The following is a 17652-nucleotide window of genomic DNA, read 5'->3' on the forward strand; positions in this document are numbered from 1 at the left end:
GGTCTCAAATTCTCCATCTCCTATACGATTAGTAAGTTTAGTTAACAAAGCCAAAACTTTGTTAAATTCACTCCTGGTAACCGGAGTGTTGCCATTATTATCAGTATTGTCACTGTCTCTGAACACGGTGGGAATTTTTTCCAAATTGTCGGCCCCCTGCTCGCCGGCCATAGTAAACTCAAAACCACAAAAAAGTACTCAATGTCACCAAAAAACGAAACAAGCCAAACCAGCAGGGTAACCAATAAACAATTCCAAGTCATCAGTTATAATTCCAAGGAAGTTAAAACAGTTGATAAAAATTAATTTATTCCAAACTGGACGAAACAACAGTATCACAAACACCCACGAACACTCAATGGAAGCCACAGCAAGAAATTTAGTTAAGCACTTTCTCCTGGTATCAGTACCAGACTTCTTCAGAACATTTTTAAAAATAGGCAACCATGTGCTTAAATAACTTCTCGTAACATCATGTGACCCCCATGTCATTAATAACAAAAGTTCGTTACATTATAGCAATTTATATTTTTGCAAAGTCTATGTATTTAAGGTGCAATAATAATTTTTAACATTGGGTTCGGGTATTTTAAAGGATTGAATGTTTGTAACTTATTTTGTAAAAACGAACTTTTGTTATTAATGACGTGGGGGGTCACATGATGTTACGAGAAGTTATTTAAGCACATGGTTGCCTATTTTTAAAAATGTTCTGAAGAAGCCTGGTACTGATACCAAAGTGCTTAACTAAATTTCTTGCTGTGGCTTCCATTGAGTGTTCGTGGGTGTTTGTGATACTGTTGTTTCGTCCAGTTTGGAATAAATTAATTTTTATCAACTGTTTTATCTTCCTTGGAATTATTACTGACGACTTGGAATTGTTTATTGGTTACCCTGCTGGTTCGGCTTGTTTCGTTTTTTGGTGACATTGAGTACTTTTTTGTGGTTTTGAGTTGACTATGGCCGGCGAGCAAGGGGCCGACAATTTGGAAGAAATTCCCTCCGTGTTCAGAGACAGTGACAATACTGATAATAATGACAACACTCCAGTTACCAGGAGTGAATTTAACAAAGTTTTGGCTTTATTAACTAAACTTACTAATCGTATGGGAGATGGAGAATTTGAGACCGGGTCGGGTCTCCCTGGTAACCAGCAACAGTATTTTGACAATGGTAACAGGCGAAATGAAAGAGCGCCTAATCCATTGTCAGGGACGGAAGTAAACAGACTGGCATTGTTAAACCAGACTGAGAGTAATATGAACTCTTTTAGGGGAAACAACAATAATAACAGTACATTTGTTTTTTTAGGGGGGAACAATGGAATTAAAGGACATAATTTGAATGTTAATAATTACACGGACTTGAATTTTGAGACCTGGACCACTAGGAGGTTTCATTTTACTGAAGGTATGGTTCCTAATAATGTAAATAATTTTGATGATTATTTTAGAGTTTTTAGTGATAAATTGTATTTATTTAAAGTAAATCAGCTAGAAATTGATTATTTAAAACAATGTGTTCATGTGAATTGAGTGCCTAAGGGGTTGCGTTTTTTTAAGTACCCCAATAATGTGAAACCGGATAGTATGTTACATCAGCAACTGTGCGAGGTATTTAACAAAGCAGGCATTGACGTAATGAACCTTATGATTAGGGACTATGAAATTAAAGGAGAGAATCTTTTGAAAGAATTGAATCAATTAAACCAGACATTTATTAATGACAAAATGGTTGGGAAAGAAAAGATTAGATATGAGAATGTGTTTAGAGAAGTGGCCATCATTGTAACAAAATTAGTGATAGGAAAATCAGAAAATTAGAGAGAGACCTGGTAGAATACCGAGAAGGTAGAGCATATCCGTTGCCTAATGTTAGGCATCAGGTCAATTTTCAGGACAATGTGTTTCAAGGGAATGGGGATAAAAATTCTCATGTAAATCATATGAACAACTTTTCTAACAAACCGCAGGTTTTGAGAAGCAGTGAGAGAATAGCTGAAAAGGGTAGAAATGCATCTACTCAGGATTTTCATTATCAGAGGGGGGGAGGGGGAGAGGGAACAGTTTTCAGGGGAGGAGTTGGAATATTGGACAGAATTAGATACTGGTCCTGAGAATGAGATGAACAATGTTTTGGTTTTTGGTGAAACTGATCTGACTTTAAAACAAGTGATTTGTAAAAAAGACAATTTTACCATTTTCAATTTTACGGATATACCAATTACGGACCAGCATTTTAGATTGTTCACAAAGGGTTTTCATTTTGTTCCCTTGCGTCCTGGAGTAATTGCTAACACCATTATTGAATTAAAACTTTTTGTGAGACAATTAAATTTGAATATATTATTCAAAGGTCAAAGTCAATTTAAAACAGACTTTGTTAGGAGCAGCACTTTTAACCCCCTATTCATCCCTCTTTAAACATTTTTGAAGAATTAGTAGAGAGAGAAATTAGGCTTCTTAAGCACAAAGAGAAGAAAAACGAGAATAATTTCTCTAAAGAAGATATGGAACTTTTAGATTCCCTTAATGAAAATAAATGTAGAGTTATAAAACCTGATAAGGGGGGGGTGTAGTTTTGATGTATAATAATGATTAAGAGATTCACTTACATAACATATTACAGGACAATGATCAATATGAATCCGTTTCTCGAAATGAGATTAATATAGCTTATGCCAAAATAAAATACTATTTGTATGACCATTTATTACAAGGTACTATTAATGAAAGACTCTACAATTTTTTGAGGGTGGACAAACCAAAATACCTACAATTTTCGGTATCCCCAAGACACATAAGGGTATAGGAAACATGAAATTTAGACCTATTGTAGCTGGGGCAGGAGGTATTACCGAGCCATTAGCTATATTTGTAGACACTACAGTTAAGAAGTTTGTAGGTTCAATACAACACATTTGTAAGGACTCGTGGGAGTTCTTGAAAAAGATCAATAGAAAATTGTTTGATAAAGAACTATTAATGGTAACAATAGATGTTACAGAACTTTTTCCAAGTATTCCTCATGAAGAGGGAATTTAATGGTTTTCTAATATTTTGGTTAGTGAATCAGGGTTAGATAGTAAATCTATTAATTTGGTGATTGAATTCACTGAAACGGTCCTTAAAAATATTTTTTTATACTTCAATGGGGAATATTATCATCAAATGAAAGGTGTAGCTATGGGGGCATCTTGTGCCCCCTTGTATGCCACTTGTGTACTATACTATTGGGAAAAGAGATTTATTTTTGAAACAGATTGGAAATAATACATTGTGCAATACACTAGATTTTTAGATGATATTTGTTTGTTATGGAAGGGAACAAAGGAAGAGTTGAATACTTTTTTTGCCTATATCAATGAAACAACAGATTTTTTAAGATTTACTATTAATATTGGAGAGGAAAGGTTAGATTATTTGGACATTACCCTATACAAAGATTTGACAAACAACTGTTTTCAGTCCAAAATATTTCGTAAAAAGACCTTTCCAAACATGTACTTGCATTTCGACAGCGGCCACCCCTTGTATCAAAAAAAGGGGATTGTGAAGGGACAGATAATAAGGGCCTCTAGAATGACAAGTAGGTTAGATGAATTTATGAATGAAGTGTCTTTCATTAAAAATTTATTTTTGGAAAGGGGTTATCCGGGGGAATTTATTGATCAACTTGTTGAAGAAGTGGTTGAGAACAGGGAAAATAAATATTATCCGCTTATTGGAAAAGGAAAAACCATTATAGAGACAGTTGGTACTAACTTGGATTATAAGACTGGAGCATTTGTTCATACTTTTACTGAATCATCATTTGAGACTGAAACAATTATTAACAAATTTTGGCATGTATTAAGAGTAAATGAAGAGATATCTGATTATGTACCCGTCCAACCTAGGTTTGCTAGAAAAAGAGATTTGAACCTTAAGGAATATTTGGAAAGGGGAAACAGAGAGCGGGCATGGGACAAAAGAAAAAAGATGGGCACTTTTAAATGTGGGTCTTGTCATCAATGTCCTTTTATGTTTAATAAGACTACTTTATACATTCCATCTAGGAAATTTAATATAAGATCTTTGCAGTATTTTAACTGTAAATCAAAAGGGGTGATTTATTTGGGGATGTGTGTAACATGTTCCAGTTTTTATATGGGGAAAACCGAAAGGCACCTGAATAGAAGAGTCTATGAAGATCTTTATGATGTTAGTAAAAGAAAAGAGACTCATGCCTTTTATAAACATTCTCTTACATGTCCTAATATGGCTCTCAAGTTTTTAGTGTTGGAGCAAGTGGATTTAGACCCCAGGGGTGGAAGTTGGGAGACAAAATTGGAGTATAGGGAGTTGCTGTGGCAAATTAAGTTGGACGCAGACAAGACCCCGGGGTTAAATGACAATATTAATATTAGTAGTGTTCTTAAATTAAGATCTGCTAGGTTGTAGTAAGGATAGGGCAACTTTTTATTCAATATTCTGTTGTATACATGTTTTATGAGTATGGGTTTTGGTAAGGAATGACTAATATTTATTTTAATGTCATTTCTTAGTTTGTATATCATACAAGAAATAATATTTATTAAACATATTTTTACTTTTTAATTCAATTAAATTGAGTGGTTCCAGGTCTCTGGTATATTCTATATCACACTACATTATATCAATTTATATTTTTGCAAAGTCTATGTATTTAAGGTGCAATAATAATTTTTAACATTGGGTTCGGGTATTTTAAAGGACTGAATGTTTGTAACTTATTTTGTAAAAACGAACTTTTGTTATTAATGACGTGGGGGTCACATGATGTTACGAGAAGTTATTTAAGCACATGGTTGCCTATTTTTAAAAATGTTCTGAAGAAGCCTGGTACTGATACCAGGAGAAAGCGCTTAACTAAATTTCTTGCTGTGGCTTCCATTGAATGTTCGTGCGTGTTTATGATACTGTTGTTTTATCCAGTTTGGAATAAATTAATTTTTATCAACTGTTTTATCTTCCTTGGAATTATTACTGACGACTTGGAATTGTTTTTTGGTTACCCTGCTGGTTCGGCTTGTTTCGTTTTTTGGTGACATTAAGTACTTTTTTGTGGTTTTAGGTTACAGACATACATACAGACATACAGGCAGACAGATATACAGACATAAAACATATTGCCACTTAGCATAAGGGCAAGTAGATACCTGGAACCAGCTCCATTCCCATAAGTGAAAGCTACAAATTCTATGAATGCTTATCTTCTTTACCTCACCTCAATGCCAGTTCACTCTTATGTAATACCAAAGCCACTCATGCAAATATTTCTTTTATCTTCCATTTCTTCACTAGGTACATGGGATGGTTCTCCATTGATCTTTTTTAGCCATAATCTGTGTGTTTAGTAAGAAACAGAAAATACATAATATAAAATACAGAAATAAGCATAGATAGAAAGAACTGTATAATATTTGAAAAGCAAGCTATAGCATGCATACTTTTAAGTACTAATACATTGGTAAACAACAGTTACCATCTAGTACAAATACGGCAAAAAAACAGAGTAATAAGCAAGAGGATTTATAATACAGAAATAATGCATCTGATAACATTTAGAGTGAAACATATGATTCAGGTATAAAAGGAAAAAAAACACTGCAGACACATTATGAAATACCATCCAAGAATATTGACTAATGTTCCTGTTATAATCAGGAAAACTTCCTTCAAAATTAATCTTGAAAAATATATATGAAAAAGAAAGCATCAACATGGACTTGACAGTCAAGCTTTCTGAAGGTCAGTCGGTCATAAGCTTGACAAAGGATTCTATGTACCTATACACTACTCTAGTTCCATTACTTCAGTGGTGGTGAAACCTAAGTTTTATCCTGCATTCACATTCAGGCAGTGTCAGAGTTGTGGACATTACCATGGCTTACCCTGCAGGACACAAACTTAAGGAGTTTCATATCCAGAAGTGTCAGTGTTTGCTGTCCTATTACTCAGAAATTAATTTTAGGGAACTCTACCTGTGCTTTTTGCAGGTTTTAACTTTAAATTATGACAAAATTAAATTTTAACATTTCCCATTTACTCTAATAGGACAGTAAGACAAAACATTAAAATACAAATAATTCACAAACTTGTGAACTATGGCTTCAAGTATTTCATAAAAGTTGCAGTCACACCAACCAAGGAGTCAAAACTTCCATCTGATGGATATTATTTTTATAAAGATCCCATGTGTTTTGCCAGTCTGCTTTGATAAACTTTTTCTGTATGGTTAAATGTGCATTACTTAAGTGGAAAACATTAGCCAAGCTGCTCTCCATTAAATCATGGTCATCATGGGAAAAGGTAAACCAAAGGTATCATGTTGTTTCCCTAATAAGTAATATGGTATCTTCTCATTCAAATTTTATAAAGAAAAACAAAACAAAAGTTTGTCAAAACAATTTTTCTCTGTGACATTCACAATCAGGCACGGAGAAAAGATGCAACGCTTGCTATATGTAAATCATTCTTGTGAAAAATAACCGCCATCTTAAATCATCAAGCATACTCCAGAATGGTAGCTGCCCCTACACATTAACAAATAACTAACATAGATAACCTCGAAACATAGAAATCCTGCCTACTAAACTTCAACTTAACAAAAATAAATTCATATCCATTATAGCTACCTATGTCCCACCCGGAAATAGCATCTCCACTATAGAGCACATCATCCAGTCTATATCAAATTCCATAACCCAAGAAACTATCATTATGGATGACTTTAATATAGACTGGACAACTTGTAATTCACATAACCCTAGCAATCACATCAATATCGATGGCTTTACACACCTCATTCAAGCTCCAACACAAACAGATAAAAACTCCAGCCGTCAATCTATACTGGATTGGACACTAACCAACAAACCTCAGAATTATCTGATTAGTGGCTGTTTACCCGACAGCCTTAGTGACCATATGGCAACCTATCTATTGAGAAGAAACATCAGTACTGTCAAGCTCACCCTTCCATCTAATCTGCAGTAAAAAAAACTTTACCCTAAGACTTAATCAATACCCTAAAAAAATTTAACCGATCCGTACCCTTGATGCTGTAGTAGATTATTTCAACAGTACCTTCCTTGAAATTCTAAACAAACTGGAACCCCCAGGTCAATTTATATTAATGCCACATACACACCACGGCTAACTAACAACACCAGAACGCTACTTAGGAAAAGAGACAAAGCTTGGCAAACATGGCTCACCTGTAAAACCCAAACCAACCACATACATTCTAGCACATTACAAACAAGGCTAAACAACAAATCAACCTAGATGAAAAGAACTTCTACTATAACCTGTAACATAAACACCAGTATAACCCCCCCAAAATTTTGGAACACCATAAATGCCTTTCTTCACCCAGTACATTCCACTACCCCTTCCCCCAACTTACCACACTCTCCTACCACCATTGCAGAATAATTCAATAAATACTTTGCTGAAAGTGTACCATCTCTAATTAAAAGTAATTCCACAGAACCATCACTAGCCTCAAAACCTCTTAATATTAACTACAACTCCTTCTCCTTTTATCCTGTTTCCAGAGCGACCAATAAGAAACTACTTAAAAAACTCAAACCCTCTTCAATAGCAGCTGACAAGCTACCAGCCGAATATTTAAAACTAGCAGCTGAAGCCATATCTTATCCAGTGTCGATCCTTATCAACAGGTCCATAGCAGAACAACATGTCCCAGCAATAAGGAAAATCTCACACATTATTCCCTTACACAAAGGTAGAAATTCCACACAGCTGATCAACTACAGACCAATCGCTATTCTCTCTCCACTATCTAAACTCCTCGAAAGATGTATCCAGTCCCAATTGATTCATTATCTTACCTTCAACAACATGCTAGCAACATGTCAACATAGCTTTAGGCCCTATCATAGTACCACAAATGTACTCCTCAATTTCACCAATACCATCAACCAATTCAGAAACAATGGTAAAGCAGCTGTCTTTCTAGATATGTCCAAGGCCTTTGATACAGTCTCCCACCCCAAACTATTAAATACACTTGCCAAACTGAACCTCAGCCCCTCTGCACTTCAATGGTTCTGAAGCTATCTACAGGACTGCAAGCAATCTGTAAAATGGCTTAATGTCATATCCCACCTCTTCCCATCACACTAGGAGTACCTCAAGGCTCAATTCTTGGGCCGCTACTCTTCACTATTTTTACAAATAACGTGCATAGTGCTACTCCACTGGCTTCAACTGTCCAATATGCAGACGACACAACACTTACATGCACTGCTAATAACCTGCAACACCTCCATGATATAACCCAAATATCTTTCTCAGATACCGAGCTACGGCTCTCTAACCATCAGCTCATACTCAGCCACAATAAAACAAAACTCATGATCTTCCAACCCACAAGATCCTCTCCCCCAGCACCTTCTACATCACAGCTAGGAATAATATTAAAATTAATACCAATTCACAAACAAAACTTCTAGGAGTCATAATAGATAACCTAAGATTTGACCTACATATACCACAAACAATTAAGAAAGATCACAAAAAATAGGTACTCTTTACAGAAATAAAAAGTATCTAACTAACACATCTAGGGCGGTCATTGCTAGAATCCATCTTCTATCAACAGTTCTGTACGCTTCCCCAATTCTCACCAACCTTAAAAAGGCAGATTTAATTACTCTTGAAACATGCTATATTAAAATAGCTAAATTTACATCTGACTGCCCACATCATACTCACCACTGTCACTCCTAAAAAAACTCTCCTGGTTAGAAATCCCACAGCTTCTATCCTATAACCAATTAACCTTAGCACACAAACTAGTATATCAACCTGAAAAAAAACTTGCTCTTCTGAATATTCTCCAGCTCTATACCACAAATTGAAGTCTTCGCTCAAGAAATAAAACTCTATTACAAGTGTCCAAATCCACTAATACGGCAGGGGACTCCCTGTTTTTTCATCATGTAGCAATAAGGTAGAATCCACTACCTTACAGCATCAGAACCAACACAAATACCAACCAATTCAAAAAGATTCTTAAAAATGATCTTAATGCCACCTGGCTTTGTTCCTGTACTACTCCTGCCTAACTAGTTTTAATAGTTTCTGGTCATAATTTTTCTTTTTCCCTGACCACCTCATAATCTATGCTCTCTCCTCTCTCTCGTGTCTAGATAATTTCTAACTTCATCCTTTTCTATCCAATCCCCCCCCCTACAAACCCTTCATCAGCTTACTTTGAGAAACTACAATGTTTACACTACAATAAGGAATTATATCAGATGACTGTATAATACAAATGACAGCTATAATAGCATAGAATGTAATTTCTGGTGTACTGTATGTCTTGTTTTTTTTTTTGTATAATTTCTTGTATAAGTTTTGTAGAATTTCTTAAATTTTGTATAATATCTACATGTGAAGCTTTTCTACCCGGGCCTCTGCGGAAAATGGGTCTTATCCCAGTCGGACTTTCCCGGTAAACAAATGTAAAATAAATAAATAAAATAAACTCCAAAATAGACCCCTCTAATACATATGTAATGCATTTCAAACAAATAAAATAATACAAATGAACTGTAACTTAATTTCTCTTGGCATCCAAAATCCAGTTCTATGCAGTTGCAATGTAACATAAATATCCCAGTATTTCACCAGCATTTCTACTACTTAGGTGAAAAAAATATATCTTGGAATATCATAACTCAAGGAACCCAGCTACGCAGCTTTTCTTTCTCTGCTATCCTTGCATTTTGTGTTGCTCATAGAATTGTGCTGTTTCTTACAAGGTATGCTGCTCCTCCCCTGCATCCTCTATCTTAGTTACTTGGTAATCAGAGTGCTTTAAAATGTCAGACCTAATATTTACCTCCTTTTCCTTTTTACTTCCAGTCCCCTCAGCAAAAGTTTCATCCTGTGTCTTGGCCAACCTCCAATCAACCCAAGGCTGTCTCGTTGCCCTGCACTGTGAGACCCTGCGTCGGTGGAACACTAAAGTGCTTTCAGCTACACTAGAGTATGTTAGAGGTGTATTTAATCTGTCCTCTAAACTGAAGACTCTTTCCCCTTTCACTGTACAAGTGCACACTACTGGTCCCCCCCCCCATTTTCCCTTCCTATTGCACTCCTAGGTCAATTACTTAAAACTACTTTCTCTTGGAAAAGGTTTACCTATGTACCTGCAGCCCATACTTCAATTGTTTTCCCCTGTAAAAGTGGTGGTCCTTTTCACCACACTGTACTAGATTAGTAGCATAAGATCTGTAGTTATTAGGAAGATACTGCACTACACTGACCCGGAATTGGCTTAGTTTGGTTTTACTGTTTTCTTTTTTAGCAGCTGGCCTAGTCCAGTTTTTCTGACTTACAGCCTTGTATTACTTTGTGTCGACCCCCTCCCCCACCTTGAACCTGCACAACTCCCTCCCACACTTGCTTAATTACAGAGGTATCTTTCTTTTACTGTTCTGTCCTGACCAGCCCTATAGATAGGTTCTGCAGTCTCAAGGACTGGTGTAGCCTTGCTATGCTTGGCTCACTCTGATCCCCTACCCTGCCCCCACTACCTCTACATTTATTCTAACCCCAGATCACCTGACCACACCCTCCTCCAATCAAAGACCTCTCATACACACACCCTATCAATTTTCTACCTTAAAAAGTACATAGTATCTGCTTGCTATGCATTCACACTCACACCCATACTTAAACCCCAAAACCACTAAGACCCAACCACTACTCCCTCATAAAATACCATTAATCCTAGGATTTATCTTCCTAACCCTCACATACCCAACAAACATCACATCATTATATACAAACACATCACTAGAAAACACTTAATTCTGCATAACACTTTCTCAAACAAATATACACTCACACATTTTCTTTCCTATCATCTACATTACTTAAAGACAGCTTAATCTTACACATTCATAAGTCTCACATAACACCATCTTGCACTAGAAAAACATAATTTAGATCCAACATAGACATAATGCACACAATTAAACACATACTGTTTATCAGTAAAAATCTACTTATATCTGGAGACATGCACCCAAACCCTGGACCACAAAACTCTCTACTCTCTGCTAGGCAAATCTCTGACCTATTGATTCTGAATGTCAACATCAGAAGTATCTCTAACAAACTTTCTGACCTACACACATTTATAGCTCACTACTTCCCTGACATACTAACCATTACCGAGACATAGCTAAAACCTAGTACCCAAAATGAAGAAATTCTCCCACCAGACTGGATAGTGGGCGAAAAGGGAGGTGGAGTTGCTATCCTGTTGTTCCCACCACAACAATTAAAAAACACCTCCTAAAACTGAAACCTACCACCCTTGCCGCTGACAATCTACCAGCCAATTTCCTAAAAATAGCTGCTGAATCCTTGTCCTACCCTATTTCTATTCTTATCAATCGCTCCAAACAAGAAGCATATGTCCCACAGCTGTGGAAGGTATCATATATTACTCCACTACATAAAGGCAGAAACTCTTACGAATACTCAAATTATAGCCCCATTGCCATTCTATCCCTTTAGCTAAAATACTAGAGAAATGTATACATTCTCAGGTAATACATTTCCTAAACTCACAACATCTCCTCTCCCCCACACAGCATGGCTTCTGACAACACCACAGCACAACCACCGCTCTGCTCTCTTTCACCAATGTGATCAACATAGAAATAAAAATAATTTTGTATCTGCAATATTTCTAGACCTCTTCAAAGCATTTGACATGGTTTCACATTCCTTACTACTAGACACCCTGACATCCCTATCCTTTGCCCTTCCACTATGGCCTGGTTTAAAAGCTATCTGTCAAACAGGCAACAATCTGTCCAATGTCAAAATGTACTATCCCCTTACTCCCAACTACCACAGGTGTACCACAAGGCTCCATATTAGGCCCACTTCTTTTCCTCCATATTTACCAATAATCTCCATACCACCACACAGCATGCTTCACTTATACAATATGCTGATGATTCAACTCTTATCTGTTCAGCTCCATCACTGCCCACCCTACAACAACTCACCCAGGAATCATTTAGCTCTGTGGAAAGTTGGATCATTCAGATCCAACTTATCCTAAACCCTAATAAAACCAAATTACTACTTTTCACCCCAAACAAAACCATTTCCACCCTTCTATCCTTCACTATCTCCTCCAAAAACGGCACAATTATCTTTCCCTCTAACCATACCAAACTCCTAGGCATTGAAATTGATAAAATTCACACATCGACGTCCCCATTTCACAAACTACCAAAACACTATACAGGCACAGGAAATCCCTCTCGAAACAAGCAAGGATTAACCTAGCCTAGCAGAAACTCACCTCTTGTCTACCCTAATGTATGCTGCTCCAGTTCTTACCCAGCTTAGAAAACTTGACCTTGCCAGACTCGCATTATGTTATAATAAACTTGCCAAGTTTGCAAACAACTTTACCTTTAGAACCCACCATTGCCAGGCTCTGAGGGAACTACAATGGCTGGAACTTCCCCAGCTACTTACCTATCACCAATTAGTCATTGCCTATAATGTGATAACACATCCAGAAAAAAAAACATGCACTAGGCCAACTTCTCACCCACTATAATACAAATCGTCCTCTCCGATCTTCTGACAACCCCCTCCTCTGTATCTCTAGGGCTAACAATACTGCAGGAAAAATAGAAGTTATGTTCTTACCATAACGTTCCATGTTAGTTGTCTTCTTCTCGCCTTCTTCTTGCTGGATGGGTTCGGAGCCGACCTCGGCTCCGACTCGACCACTCTAAAAGCTCGAGAGTTGGTTCCACCGGCTCGAGGCTCCCCTTATATCCCACAATGCTAGGCGAGAGTTACCTCAGATCTCGTTTGTAAGCTAACCCCAGCTTATAATAGTAACAGTATAACTGTAAACAGAGTCCACCTCTAACAACAGGAAGAAAGAAGGGTGACCTACATCCTGAACCAGGAAATATGCATAATAGCATATGTCTAAGAAAGAGGTGGTAGAAAGAGAGGTCACAATCACAACTCCTCTAGGTCTGTCCAGGCCAGGGGGAAGGAGGGTGGGACGCAAGAAGAAGGTGAGAAGAAGACAACTAACATGGAACGTTATGGTAAGAACATAACTTCTATATGTTAAGTTGTCTATCTCGCCTTCATTCTTGCTGGATGGGACCGTCCTAGCACCTTGTCCCGGGTGGCCTAACGGAACAGACTCCTGAGAACAGTGGAACCAAAGTTAGCTCTATGCCTAGAAGCTAAATCCAACTTATAATGAGAAATGAAAGTGTGAGGAGTAGCCCAAGTAGCCGCTGCACAAATGGTGTCAATAGGCAGTCTGTCTTGGAAGGCTAAAGAAGTAGCCAAAGCTCTGGTGGAATGGGCCTTAGGTTTATCAGGCAGCTTTTGATGTCTAATTTCATATACAAGGGAAATCAAAGATGTTAGCCATCTGGATAATGATACCTTTGAAACTGAAAGTCCCTTTCTGCTTTCCGCATAGGAGACAAACAGCTGATCAGATTTTCTGAACTGTTTTGTTCTATCCAAGTAGTACCTCAATTGACGGTGAACATCCAGGCAGTGTAATTTTTGTTCAGACCTATTGGAGTATTCTGGAAAAAAGACAGGTAGAGCAATGGTTTGATTTAGATTTGACGTCGAGACCACCTTAGGCAAAAAGGACGGGTTAGTTCGTAAGGATACTCTGTCCTTATGAAACAAAAGATAAGGAGGACGACAGCTGAGTGCTTGAAGCTCTGAAACTCTTCTAGCTGATGTAATAGCTACCAGAAAAAGAGTCTTCCATGATAATAATTTTAAAGAACAGGAGACTGCAGGTTCGAAAGGGGGGAGAATCAAAGAAGCAAGAACTAAATTTAGGTCCCAAGGAGAAGGAGGACTTCTTATAGGAGGTCTGAGAAGAAAAACTCCTTTCAAAAAGGCTTTGCAAAGCTTGTGGGACATTAAGGCAGATTCAGAAATACCCACATGAAAGTTAGAAATAGCTGCCAATTGAACTTTAAGTGTAGAGGGAGATGAACCTGCATGGAAGAGTTCAGCTAGAAAATCAAGGACTAATTGATGGAAGCAGTGAAAGGATCTATGTCCTTTCCTTGAGCCCAATATGTTAAGCGCTTCCACTTTCTCAAATAAATCTTCGAGTGGAAGATTTATGGGAAGCTATCAAAATATCTCTAACAGAGTGAGATAACTGAGGAAGCCTGGCTAAGGTTGGAACTGGAGGAACCAAGCAGTGAGGTTCAGAGAGGGGAGGGAGCGATGAAACTGACCCGACTGATGGATCAAAAGATCTGGAACTAGGTCCAGATTCCACGGTCGCTCAAAAGAAAACGATGTAGAAAGGGGAACCACACTTGTCGAGGCCAGTAAGGAGCAATGAGGATCAATGAGGCCTTCTGAGCGATAGCTTTCTGTATCACTTGAGAGATTAGTGGGAAGGGAGGAAATGCATACAGAAGTCCCCGGGCCAAACTTGGACTAGAGCGTCTCTGCTGGGTTGGCCTGGTAAAGGGAATAGAGTGAAATATTCTCTGCACTTGCTGTTTTGGGGTGTAGCAAAAAGATCGCAGCAAGGCTGACCCCACTTGAGAAAAATTTCTCTCACTACAGAGTCTTTCAGAGACCACTCGTGAGGCATGAGTATAGCTCTGCTCAACTTGTCCGCAATTTGATTGGACTTTCCGGGATGTCGTTGCTATCAGAAACCGCTGAGAAGAAATCGCATATTGCCACAGTCAGAGAGCTTCTTGACACAGAGGGTATGACGTGGTTCGGCCTAGTTTGTTGATGAACCAGATAACAGAGATATTGTCTGTTTGGATTGCAATCGCTCCCAAGGGAAGAGAGTCTTGAAGGGCTTGCAACGCTAAAAGCACTGCTCTCATCTCCAGAACATTTATGTGCAAGTGGCATTCGTTTGGTTGCCATGTGCCCTGGACCGTCCTGCCCTGATAATGCCCCCACCCGATCAGGAGGCATCCGTTGTCAGAGTAGCAACCGGAGGAGGTGGAACAAAGGGTCTTCCCAACAAGAGCTGAGGGAAGACATCCACCACATGAGATGATTTTGCACGCTTGCGTGATCATAATGGTGTGAGACATTGGAAGTTGCTGGTATGACCATTGAGTAAAGAGCATCCATTGAAGGATCCGCATGTGGAATCTGGCTAATGGAAGCAGAGGTATGGCAGCCCATAATTCCCAACACTTTCAGAACTAACCTGGCTTTGATTCTGTTGTTGTTGAAAAGGAGTGATACCAGTTTGTGAATGTCTGTTATTCTCTGATGTGTTAGTCTCGCAGACATGTTTACTGTATCTAGATTTGCGCCTATGTAGGTAATAGTACGACAAGGCGACAAAACAGACTTTTTGCAATTTATTGAAATACCCAGCTTTTGACAAACGCGAAAAGTGTAATCCCTGGCCATCAGAAGGAGATGCTTGGTGGGAGCTGTGAGGAGCCAGTCATCCAAATCTGTGTCTGACGTGATGGACTCAGGTGAGTCAATGTGTTTCCTCTTACACTTCCTCTTCCGAGGGGGCTCTTCTGCCAAATCAGGAGAGGCCTCGGAAGAGGATGAAAACCCCACAGGGGGTTCCTGAGGAGCTGGCTCTCTGCGGTCCGGGATGAGGGAGTGAGTCGACTTAACCTGAGGCACTGTAGAGGGAGGGGCGGACGGAGCCGACTGTGGAGTAGAGCCAGGCTCTAACACACTCCGCATGACCTCGAATGCACCCCTGTCAGGCAGAGCCAGAGGTCTCCGAGAAGCTAAGAACCCCTCGGCACCGACAGTGATGGCTCCGAGGTCGATGTCGGAGCCGAACTCACCAGCGCCAAGCACCGAGAGGGAGGGTCGGACAAGGGTCCGATGCCACTCACCCCTCGGAGCCGGCGAGGAAGTCCGGCGCCGAGATTCTTCCAAGGAAGAAAGCGAGCCGGACGGAGCCAAGACAACTGTATCGGCTCCGACGCTATCACAGTCTCGGTTCCGACACCGGCCCGAGCTCAAGAGAGTCGAAGGAGGAATATGTTGATGGACCGGGGCAGGCATCGACTGATGAGTCGGGCTCTGAAGCATATGGGCCAGTGCCTCGGACTTAAGAAGTCGACTCACTACCCTCTGAAGGTCATGATCCGATAGCCTCGATGACCTAGAGGAGTGAGATCTTTGGCTCCGTTCAGACAGCAGGGGAGATCCTGGAGCCGAATGAACGGAGCCAAGAGATGGTGACCTGGACCTCTTCCTAGTTGTCGGCTCTGAAGGTCTGGTCGGAGCCGACACGGGAACTTCTACCTCGGCCCGCCGAGCGAGGGAGCCACAGAAACTGTGGACTGAGACTTATCGGCTCCAGCCGGAGCCGATGAAGGCAGAGGTTGAGAAACCTTAGGTCTCGGCTCTGTTGTCGGAGCCGAAGACCTAGATGCCTTAGAGGGCTTCCTGTAGAAACAGAAAGGGAATCCTCTGGCTTGAGTAAGCCTCTTAATATCAATTTATTTTTCTTTCCTGCAGGACCCTGGGGCTGAAGCCATGGCACACAGCACAGGAGTCCTGCAGGCAAAGGCCCCAGACAGTAGACACAAGAGTGTGGCGTCTGTCAGAGACATTTTCTGACAGCACGCATCACACTTCTTGAATCCTGAGACCTTTGCTTCCTTAGACATTTTTAACAGGTGTAAACAAACACACACACAAACACACTAATTACACCCTGTCAAGTTTAAATTATAATAAAAACCACTAACTAGGATTTTAAAATAATACACACTCCACTAGGAAGAGAAAAGGCCTGTAGGCCCAAGGGAAGAACCTAAAGTTCTTGAGGGAAAAAGCAGAATTTTTAGAAGGGGATAAAATTTCTCTAAACTAAGGGAAATAAGTAAAAATATTAAAATTAAAGGGGTTTGATAGACTAAATTACACAAGAAAAAGTCACTTACCAAGAACCGGTAGAAAACCAACCTCGATAGCTGTAGCGGCAAACGAGATCTGAGGTAACTCTCGCCTAGCATTGTGGGATATAAGGGGAGCCTCGAGCCGGTGGAACCAACTCTCGAGCTTTTAGAGTGGCCGAGTCGGAGCCGAGGTCGGCTCCGAACCCATCCAGCAAGAATGAAGGCGAGATAGACAACTTAACATGCACTGTTCTCCCACTCCATAGCTAGAACCTGGAATAATCTCCCTCCTGCTCTGATTTCTGCCCCTACCTCTTCTCACTTTAAAAACTTACTTAGACCACACTTAAAGAACAAGTGTCTATGCCCATGTAATACATAAGTCCTCAGATTATTCCACTTATATACCTCCCTTCGTAATATACCTACTGTAATATATACTCAGTCTAGGTCTTCTCCTAATGCTTAATGAATTTGTATACCTATTCTGTTATTAACAATGTGTAACTATTTTTCCTGTATATATATATATATATATATATATATATATATATATATATATACATATATATATATATATATATATATATATATATCTTGTTATGCCTTCTGCTGTCTATTGTATTTTAACATATTGTTTGAAAATTCTCTGTATACTGTATTTTAACATATTGTGTAAAATTTTACTT

This window comes from Protopterus annectens, chromosome 8.part0 (assembly GCF_019279795.1).
Source record: "Protopterus annectens isolate FY-2018-M chromosome 8.part0, PAN1.0, whole genome shotgun sequence".
Lineage (NCBI taxonomy): Eukaryota > Metazoa > Chordata > Ceratodontiformes > Protopteridae > Protopterus > Protopterus annectens.